Source organism: Strix uralensis, chromosome 9 (genome assembly GCF_047716275.1).
Source record: "Strix uralensis isolate ZFMK-TIS-50842 chromosome 9, bStrUra1, whole genome shotgun sequence".
Taxonomy (NCBI): domain Eukaryota; kingdom Metazoa; phylum Chordata; class Aves; order Strigiformes; family Strigidae; genus Strix; species Strix uralensis.
In genome coordinates this window covers 118,614-128,478 of record NC_133980.1, presented here as the reverse complement: position 1 = coordinate 128,478, position 9,865 = coordinate 118,614, and the positions used below count along the sequence as shown (strand labels likewise).

General features: G+C 54.5%; 1 long non-coding RNA gene across 6 annotated transcripts; it reads left to right on the top strand.

The window, feature by feature from the left end:
* Positions 1-261: 261 nt before the first annotated feature.
* On the top strand, positions 262-9,311 carry LOC141947318 (uncharacterized). Of its 6 annotated transcripts, none has more exons than XR_012630076.1 (10): positions 571-1,299; positions 1,610-1,887; positions 2,114-2,204; positions 2,779-2,974; positions 5,305-5,471; positions 5,559-5,599; positions 5,694-5,722; positions 5,974-6,014; positions 6,252-8,201; positions 8,823-9,311. It is a non-coding gene; the product is annotated as an uncharacterized LOC141947318 (long non-coding RNA). The 6 variants fall into 6 exon arrangements; XR_012630074.1 differs by having other exon boundaries at positions 8,562-9,311; XR_012630075.1 differs by lacking the exons at positions 571-1,299; positions 8,823-9,311 and adding an exon at positions 262-368 and having other exon boundaries at positions 1,596-1,887; positions 6,252-6,718.
* Positions 9,312-9,865: the final 554 nt, after the last annotated feature.

Below are 9,865 nucleotides of genomic sequence, written 5' to 3'. Positions count from 1 at the left end.
TCAGAGAGACCCGATACCGGAAGGCGGAGGATATAAAAAAGACGGACCCTCGGGAAGTGAGTGCGCGCCGTTGGTGGAGCAGGGACTCCCCGGCCGCCCAGCGCTGTTTTGCTTATTGCCGCTTGCTAAAATAAATAATTGAAATTTAATTTGTCCTAACTTGCATAATTTTGGCAAGATAGTCTATAACAGCCTTAATCCCGGTGCTGGTCGCTATAGTTACCGGGGGGGGGGGGGGGGGGGGGAAGCGTGGGCCGGGCTGGAGGAGCCCCCGGGACGGGCAGTGAGGCTGCGGGCAGTGGCCCCTCCCTGTCCGGGGTGGTGCTGGAGGAGGAGCCGGTACGAGCCGAGGGAGCAGCAGAGATAAGGTGAGCGGGGCCGCGCGGTCGGTCGCCTGGCGGCTGCCGGGGAAAGCCGCAACGGGGGGGGGCCGCGCGTTGCGGCGGGACCGGCGGCAGAAGCCGCTCCGGGTCGGGGCCGGGCGGCAGCGGCGCTTCCCGGAGCCGCGCGGCGCTGCGTTCGGCCGGGCTTCTGGGTGCATGGGCGACGGGGTGGGGGGGGGAAGAATGGTGTCCCCGTAGGGTCAGAAAGGCGGGGCGGCCGGCTGTGGCGGTGTGGGAGGTGCTGTAGTCACGTGAGCGGGTCTTCCGGTCGGCCATGTTTGCTCCCCGGGGCACGCCGGGAGCTGTAGTTTTTGTGCACTCGGCTGCCCGGCAGCTGCGTCGCTCCCGGGGGCGCGCGCGACACGGCACAGTCCTCGCTACCGGCGCGGCCCCGTGGTGTAGCGCGAGGGGCGGTTTTGTGGCGGGTTCGTGCGGTTTCCCGCGGGCTGCCCGCGGCTCTCCCAGGACCGGTGTGCCCGTGCCCCGGCAGTGCGCATGCGCGGTGGCGGCCCCCGGAAGTGCTGCAATCCCCAAGCGCTCCCCAAACCTGCCCTTGGGGCTCTGGGAGTGCAGGGCTGTGGGGTGGCTGCATTCACCCCACCCCCCCAACCCTCGGCATCGCCCGTGGGGACTGCGGAGGGGGTCAGAGAGCAGACGGGGTGAGCTGTGCTGTGGGCCAGAAATGGAGGCAACGTTTTGCCTTCCTGGGACTTGAGAACAGACGCGTGTGGCTGATTGAGGGGCTCAGAAACAGACGGAGTTGTGTGGCTTTTGGCTCAGAAACAAAGGTCAAGTCGTGAATTTTTGGGACTTGAGAAGTGGCTCAGCAGGCAGGTTTTTGGGCTCAGAAAGAGGCACTAAGGCAGCTGGTTTGGTGGTCAAAAGCAGAATGCAGTTTGGCTGGTTTTGCAGGCAGGTGAGAGGTGGAGGGGTGTGGGAGGGCCCTGGGGGCTGCGGGGGAAAGGAGGGGGTGGGGTTTGGGGTGGCATGGGACCCCGAAGCTTGGGAGGCCGGCGTGCACCAGGCCAAGCTCCATGTCTGAGGTGGTCTCGGGGGGGAAACGCGCTTTTCAGACCCTACGTGCCCTCTTTGAGTTCAGCAATTATTTGTACGCTGCTTAGAATAATTATGACCTGATTAATAATACAAAGTAATGAATGCTTAGAGAACGTACAAGGTGGATGTTTACTCCTAATACTCAAGCTCTGACAGTGATTGATTTACAGCCTTGTCAAAAGCCCAGGCTGTTGCCGGTAGCTGGAGCCTGTGAGGAGAAAGAGCTGAAATGAAGCGGAGTTTCAGTGCAGAGTTGAAGCGTCACCGAGCCAGACCTGTAGCCAGCAGGAGCTGGAATGAGACAGGGTGTCCGCTGTCTGGAGCCGGCATTAGCCAGAGCCACGATTCTCTGCAGCTCTGAGGAGCAGGAGCTGCAGCCGGACTGTCGACTGGCTGCAGCACCCCTTGGCTCGACGGCGGAGGCTCCTCAAAGAGCGCAGGATTTGAGGTGAGTTGGTGGGAGAGAGAGGAGCAGTCGGGCAGGAGCCACAGAGCAAGTGATTGCTTCTGAGTACAACGGATGCTTTACCTCTCTGGTTTTCTGGCTTCCATGGGAGATGATGGCTGCAACACCTGCTTTTTGGGGGCAGCACAGCACTTCCCAGGAGGGTGCTGTTGCGGTAGAGGTCAGTGCTGGCTGGCATGTCAGTGACTGGGGGCGCTCTGTCTTGCAGGTGATGGAGAGGAACCTGGTGAATGCGGGAGCATCCCAGTGAGATGATGTGCTCCTGATGAGGATGGATTCTGGAGCGTGCTCTCTGAAAGGTAAGTCAAGGGGCAAAAGCCGTGGGTAGGGTGGGGCCAGCAGAGGCTCTACCATCAGGGCTGTGGAGAGGGCTATTTAGGCTTCCTTAAGTCTGGGGGAAGAGAGCAGGGTCTGTCCCGCAGGATGTGCATGTTCTGGCCTGTGTCTGTGTCCTCGTGTCATTTGTGGTGTCTGTGTTCTGTCTTGTATGCGGTGCCTTCCCCACGTTTCTGTGGTACCCCGTGGGCTCTCTGCACGGGGCATGCACCTTGGTAGGCGTCCATAGGGTCTCGGATGCCTTGCTGCTTTGGAAAAGAGCCCGTTGAGCACTCCCCGTCTCGTGAGTGGAGCTTACGGCGTCTTTTGCATCACAGGTGTTTGTGGAGGGTTGCCTTTGTGGAGGAGATCTGGGCCAGAATGACAGCTCTGCTCTTCAGAGTTCTGTTTCCATAGAGGTCCCTCCCCTACAGCACTTCACCCGCCGTGTCCTTGTGGTCCTCGGCCTTAAAGCTCGGCTCCTCCCACGTCGGTTGTTCTGGTTGTCTATTGCACTGCAGCACTCGCTGTCGGTTTTGACTACGCCTTGCTTTGCAGGGCTTTGTGTTCTGCAGGTGACACAGGGCCATCTGGATCCCCAGAGCAAATCCTCGAGCGAGGTTTGCCAGAGCGTACAAACGCAAGCGAAGGAGGAGTGGGAGCGGGGCCCGTTGCGAAACATCTTCCTTGGCTCCCGGTTAGGAAGGCTGACACCGTGGGGGCGTGTGGAGCAGTGACGCTGCCGAGGCGCATGGTGAGACAGTTCCAGGGGTGGGTTTAGAATGGGGGTGATCTGCCACTGTGGCAGGTGGGCAGTGGAACGGATGTTTGGAGTGAGGGGTGGATCGAGTGGCTGTTGAATGAGCGTCAGTTTCTGAATGTGTCTAACCTTGTGCGTGTGAAGGTTTTTTCATTTCAGGTTATATTTAATGTTGAGATAGTAAATGTTTTTTTAAAATTGTGTTTAAAAAGAAGCCCAGCTGGGGGTTCGGTGTCTCTCTTACTCAGACAGAACCCTTCCTCAGGCTTTCTCTGTGCCCCTGAGCTCTCTCACAGTCTTCACTGCTGTCTTGGATGTCTCCATTCAGTCGCTTATCCCCTGGGGACATCTGTACATTGCTGGAACGCCTTGACTTTTGCACCGTGTCCCAGAGCCGCCTTCTGTCTCTCTTTCAGTCTCAGCGCCCTGCTCCTGCTGTCACCATGCCTACTGAGGCCAACCTCGTGCCCCGCAGCCCTCTTTTGGCACCGTGGCGCACTCTGCACCCTCCTTCCTCCCTGAGACCCTTTCCTGATGCCACCTTTCATCTGCAGAACGCTCACGTTGTCGTCTGTGCTAGCTAGGATACCTACCTGGTCCCCTGAGGACACCTGCAGTTTCTTCAAATCCCCTCCGGACTTCTTCGTCATGTCCTTGAGCATTCTTTTGGGTGTCCTCCTCTGCTGCTGTCACGATGCCTCCCGAGGTCTTAGATGATCCCTGCAGCACACTTTTAGCCCTGTAAGTCTCCTTTGGACTTGTTTTGTCGCAATAGCACTTCTCCTAAGATCTCTGTTCCCAAAAAAGAGCATTCTTTTTCTTCTTTATGCCACCTAGGATGCCTCCTGAGACCTTCTTTGTGTACCACAGCCCTGTTTTAGCTCTGTAGCGGGCTTGGATTCTCTCTCATGCCCTCAGAAACCCATCGTCAGGTGTGTTTGTACCTCAGAGCACTCTTAATCATCCTCTGTGCCATCTAGGGTGTCTCCATTTGGTCCCGGCCTCCCGACGACATCTGTACTGTTCAAATCCCCTCCAGACTTCCTTTCTCATGTCCCTGAGCCTTCTTTGGCGTCTTTGGCCCAATCAGGACCTCTCTAAGGGTGTCATGATGCCTATCGATGCCTTCAAGGATGCCCCTAGCAGACTTCTAGCTTTGTAGCAGACCTCGCAGCCATCTCATTCCCTCAGAGGGCTTCCCGAGTGTTCCTGCTATCTGTGACCCAGCCCAGTCAGTCTGTCCTCCCTTCCCTCTAGCCGTGCCTCTGTTCGTTCCCTGGCCCTCTGATGACGTATTTACTTGGTTCAGATCCCCTCGGGATTTAATCGTCATGTCCCCAGTCCTTTTTCTGTCTCTCTGGCTCCCTCGGGACAGTTCTCCTCCCAGTCACGATGCCTCCCAAGACCTTCCTTGTGGTCCGGTTCCATCCTGTAGCACTTTAGGTGGGGCCGTCTTTGAGCCGCACACGAACTCATTTGTTCCTCTGTGCTAGCCAGGATTCCCATGTTTAGTTCCCAGCTACCCAAGACCATCTGTACTCTGCTCAGGTGATCACCTGAGTTCCTCCTGGTTCTCCCTCAGCCTTCGTTTATCCATCAGCCCCGCCCCCACGATCCCTCTCCTCACAGTCGCAGTGCCTGCTGAGACCTCCCTCGATCTCTGCAACCCCTTGAGGCACTCGATCTCCTTTTCTCTCTCTCTCGTTCTGTCAGAGCCTCCCTCCTTTCTTTGCTGTGCAGCGCTCCTTTTTCTTTCTCTCTGCCATCGAGGGTGTCTCCGTTTGGTTGTTCTCTCAGTCATCTGTAGTTTGCCCAGATGCCCTCCTGAGACTCCAGGGCCCTCGCTGTGTCTGCAAGGCTTCTTTTCTTACCGTGCTTCCTCCTAACTCCTCTACTCTGTATAACAGTGTCTTCCGAGTCCTTTTGCGTACTCCACCGCGCTCTTGTGGCACTTCAGCTCCCTTTGGATTTTGTTTTTTGGCGCTGTTCAGAGCACTCTTCTCTTACTCTCTGGCGTGTCAGCCTGCACACGTATGTGGGTTGGAACTGCCCTGCCTGGGGGCACAGCGATGTCAGTCAGGGGAAGAATAGCACTAAGAGTCTGTAGTTAATGTTGATTTGCCTGGACTGTTTAGGTACAGCCCGTACAGCCCCCTCGCAGCAAGCAGCCCTCAGCAGCAGGCAAGGATGTCACGGGGATGACCGGAGCTATCTGGGAGAGGCTGCGGGAGTGGTAGTTGAACAGATGGAATCTCAAAGGTGTTAAGGCTCCTTGTGTGTAGGGCTTAATGCTGTTTTATTTTTATGGTTTTTTTTAATGGCAGGCTGTAATGACACCCTAGACGGTGTTCCTACATGGAGTCAAGAACTCTGGAATTGTTAAGCTGTCACTCAGCATCCAGGTGACTTGCTTAAAAGTTTTTTTCAGATCCAGAGGGACAATATATGCACCAAGGAGTGACAGAGGCAGCGAGCAGGGCACTGTAAGAAGGTGGGTCAGCGTGTGGTGTCGGAGGAGAAGACATGACTGGTTGCTACATGACTGGCTTATCGGTTTGGGGGTTTTTTTGTTTTGAAGGTGCAAAGCAGGATATCGGCACCAGAGGTGACTCGGGCAAGGTGAGATGAGTGAGCTGAGTTATTTTTCAGTTATTTTTCATGTGTCGTACTGTTGGTGAAGCTAGAAGCATCTCCTGTTGTCTGTGTCTTACAGGTGGTACCCAGGCCTCGACGTGGCGACCGGTAAATGTCAGAGGCAGGGTGGGTGAGTGGCCAAGGTAACGGGGCAGGAGATGGCAGTCGGTGTGGGCAGGCTGCAGGTTCAGCTTGTGCCTCTCGCTTTGGTTTTTGCAGGTGCCACATGTAGGCTGGGAGGGGCGAAGCCGCGTGCCGCTGAGCAGTCCAGGACAATGAGGCGGTTGTCGGCTGGGTCAGGGTTTTTGTGCAGAGAATCATGTGGCAGCTCAATGAAGCATTTCTCTTTGGTTTTGCAGGAGCTGGGCAGGCTGCCTTTGGAATCGGATGAGCGTTTGAGGTGAGCTGGGTGTTAGAGAGCAGGAGCACGGGGCTGGTGATTTCTCGCAAGCACAGTGGTAGCTCTGTGTCTTTTGGTATCGTAGGTGCCACGGGCCACGCTGGCCGCAGCGTCCAACACTGGACTCTGCGCAGAGCAGCTGAGCGGAAAGCCCCGTGGCTGTTGAGGTGGAGGGTGTTGTGGCAGAGGTGTGTCAGCTGACGTGATGCTGACTGCTGGCACTGGTTTTTTTTGCAGATGATGAAGAGGAACCTGGCAGCTGCAGGAATGTCCCGGTTAGCTGATGTGGTTTTTGTTGAGGATGGATTCAGACCCCCAGCCCTCTGAAAGCTGAGTTGAGGGATGAGGGACCGCTGCCCTACAGTGTCTAATCTTGACTTCAGTTAGAAAGAGACTTTACAAAATGGAAACCTTTCTCAAGGAAGTTTCATTTTATGAACTCTCCATCAGAGTGGATCTTCAGAGATGATGTATTTGGCAGTAGTACTCTTGGGCGGTGCAGCTGGCCCGACATCCCTGCTAATTATCGAACACACCAAACACCCCCCCCCCCCTCGTCAAGTTGTACTGGTGTATTTTGGAGATAGACAGTCTAATGGTATCAGCTCACAGCTGGGCGAGTTCAGGGAATGCAAAACGAAAATCAAATACTTACACATCTAATAAAAACACTTCTATAAGCGTATGCCCACCTTTATACTAAAGAGTGAAGGACTGAGCTTTATTGTTTGTTTTGCTCTTTAAAGTTTTACACTTCACTTCTGATTTTATTGACCCAGCAAGCAGGATGTGCAGCAGCAGCAGCGCAAGGGCTGCGGCTGTCGCGGCGGATCCGTCAGCTGTAGGTTGTGATGACGGTACGACCTCATCCTGCAGCCTCGCAGGGTTCCCTCCCTGCAGCCCTGCTGTAAGGACGGGATGAGACATTCCAACACCACCAAGAGCGTTTGCTTTTATGGGCAGAATGTGCTCGGGATCGTATCGATTGGCCTTGCTGGTGATTTGAGGAGTTGAAATTGCTCTGGCCTTGCCAGGGTGTGTTGTATGTGGAGCTGATTAGATCAGGTGAGTTCAGGATGGCCGGGCTGTCTGTGGGCAGTCCCAGCTGCTGTTCTCATTATGCAAGAAGCCAGAAAATTAACTATGGTGCAGAAGATAACAATGCACGTCCCTCATGCTGTACTTACTGCACTGGAACACAAAGGACGTTACTGGCTTGCGCTGAGTCGTTTGTTACAGTATCAAGCCCTGTTATTGGAGCAAGACAACATCACCTTAGAAAAAAGTACGGTACTAAATCCTGCATCTTTAATGCTGACAGAGAAGAAAAATGACTCTAACCTTGATTGTTTACAAGTGATTGAACAGGCGTATGCCAGCAGACCAGACCCGAGAGATGCTCCCCTCCAAACTCTAACTGAGGAACTGTATATACTGACGGAAGCAGTTGCGTTTTGAAAGGAATAAGAAAGGCTGGTTGTGCTGTGGTGACACTAACTGAGGATTGGGAAGCTAAAGCATTGTCTCCAAATACCTCTGCACAAAAGGCTGAAATAATTGCCTCAACCAGGCCTTTGGTATTAGCCAAAGGAAAAAGAGTCAGTATCTATACAGACTCTAAATATGCTTTTGGGGTTGTTCATGCCCATGGCGCTATTTGGAAAGAATGACGACTTTGATCTGTCAGTGGCACACCTATAAAGCACAGAGCAGAGATTTTAAACTTGCTGGAAGCAGTACAGAAGCCGGAGTCACCGTGATACATTGTAAAGCACATCAGAGAGGAAATGCGGATGTAATCCAAGGAAATCGGAGGGCAGATGAAGCTGCAAAACCAGTGACGCTCAGTGCTCCTTGTGTTCTAATTCCATCAAGGGAAATGCAAGTAGAATCCCCGAGGTCTAAAGAGAAAGAAAATAAATTGGCTGAGTTACTAAAGCACAAAAGCACGGTGGAGGGTGGTAGATTACCCCACACGGGCAATGTGTAGTGACTCCTGAAAACATGAAAAGGTTAACGACTAAAACCCGTGAAGAAACGCATGTGGGAGCAGAAGCAGCGGTCGGATCAGGAAGACGTTATGCAGTCGGGGTCAAAATGTTGCTCACTGCCAAAAGTGTGAGTAACCCCTGTGAAATTTGTTTTAGGAACGATCCAAAGATACAAGCCTGACGCCCTCCGGGAGAGGTAAGAAAAGGCATAAGTCCTGGTGAGTATTGGCAAATAGATTTTTCAGAATTGCCAAGGTGTAACCAGTACTGATGTTTATTGGTACTGGTGGATGCCTTCTCCAGTTGGCCTGAAGCTTTCCCATGTCAAACCAGCAAGGTAACAAAGGATTTACTAAAAGAAATTATTCCAAGGTTTGGGGTTCCTTTACGAATGTCCTCTGACAGAGGTCCACATTTTATAGCTGAGGTTGTCAAGAGTATGAGCAAAATACTAGGGATGGAGTGGAACCGACACACCCCCTGGGGGCCCCAATCCAGTGGACAGGTAGAAAGAATGAATCAAACACGAAACTGACAAATTGCTAAATTATGCCAGGAAGTCCAAGGAAAATGGGTTGAAGCTTTGCCCCTTGCCCTGCTGAGGATTAGAGTGACTCCTAGAACTAGAGGAAGGATAAGCCCATGTGAAAGTCTATACGGCAAACCTTCTAACGTCAGTCTGACAGGGAGGCCCCAACGCTTGCATCTCGTAGGGGAAAAGGTATGAACCGAATACGTTATTGAGGTCCATCCACAAATGTGTCCTTTTAAGAGCACCTGTACCCCTTGATTTCCTGGCACACTCTTTCTGTGCCAGAGATCAGGTCTGCCTACGGACGTGGAAGGACGATCCCCTTGATGAACAGCGGAAGGGACCCTATCGAGTGTTGCTAACCGCGAGCGCTGCTGTGAAGCTGGGACGAGCGGAACCCTGGGTCCATGACACGAGGGTAAAGGAAACACCTCCTGGGCTGGGGCGTCTGTACCTAAGGGACCTTGGAAATTAACTTTAAGATGCAGTTAACGAATCGCACCTGCAATGCTGCTGAAACATTGGTTCATCTAGGTTGTACACAAGGAATATCTCTGGTTTGTATCCTTACAAGTGTGGGGAGAATAGCCGTATTAACCTGTTTGTACAGAGAATTTAACCTGTGCTAAGGATGGACATCAGAGTTGGAGATTGAAGTCTTCGGAAGTTTATGAGCGCTTCCGTTAGATGGTATTGAGCGTCAGTTCTTGATGATTGGAACTTGTTGCTTAATTCAGCGTATGGCGCTTTGGAGACAAAAAACCTAGAAAAGAACGGTGTGAGCCTTGCGTTGTTTACAACAGGGTAAGCCTCTCGGGGGGGAATTGCTACCAAGCGCTTTGCACTTGCCAGCTGCCGCGGTTAATCCCGGTGCTGGTCGCTATAGTTACCGTGGGGGGGGAGGGAGGGGGGGGGAGCGTGGGCCGGGCTGGAGGAGCCCCCGGGGAGGGCAGTGAGGCTGCGGGCAGTGGCCCCTCCCTGTCCGGGGCGGTGCTGGAGGAGGAGCCGGTGCGAGCCGAGGGAGCAGCAGAGAGAAGGTGAGCGGAGCCGCGCGGTCGTTCGCCTGGCGGCTGCTGGGGAAAGCCGCGACGGGGGGGCCGCGCGGTGCGGCGGGACCGGCGGCAGAAGCCGCTCCGGGTCGGGGCTGGGCGGCAGCGGCGCTTCCCGGAGCCGCACGGGGGCCGCGCTCGGCCGGGCTTCTGGGTGCGTGGGCGATGGGGGGGGGGGGTGGGGGGGGGGGGGGGTGGGAAGGACGGTGTCCCCGCAGGGTCAGAAAGGCGGGACGGCCGCCTGTGGCGGGGGTGGGGTGGGTGCTGTAGTCACGTGAT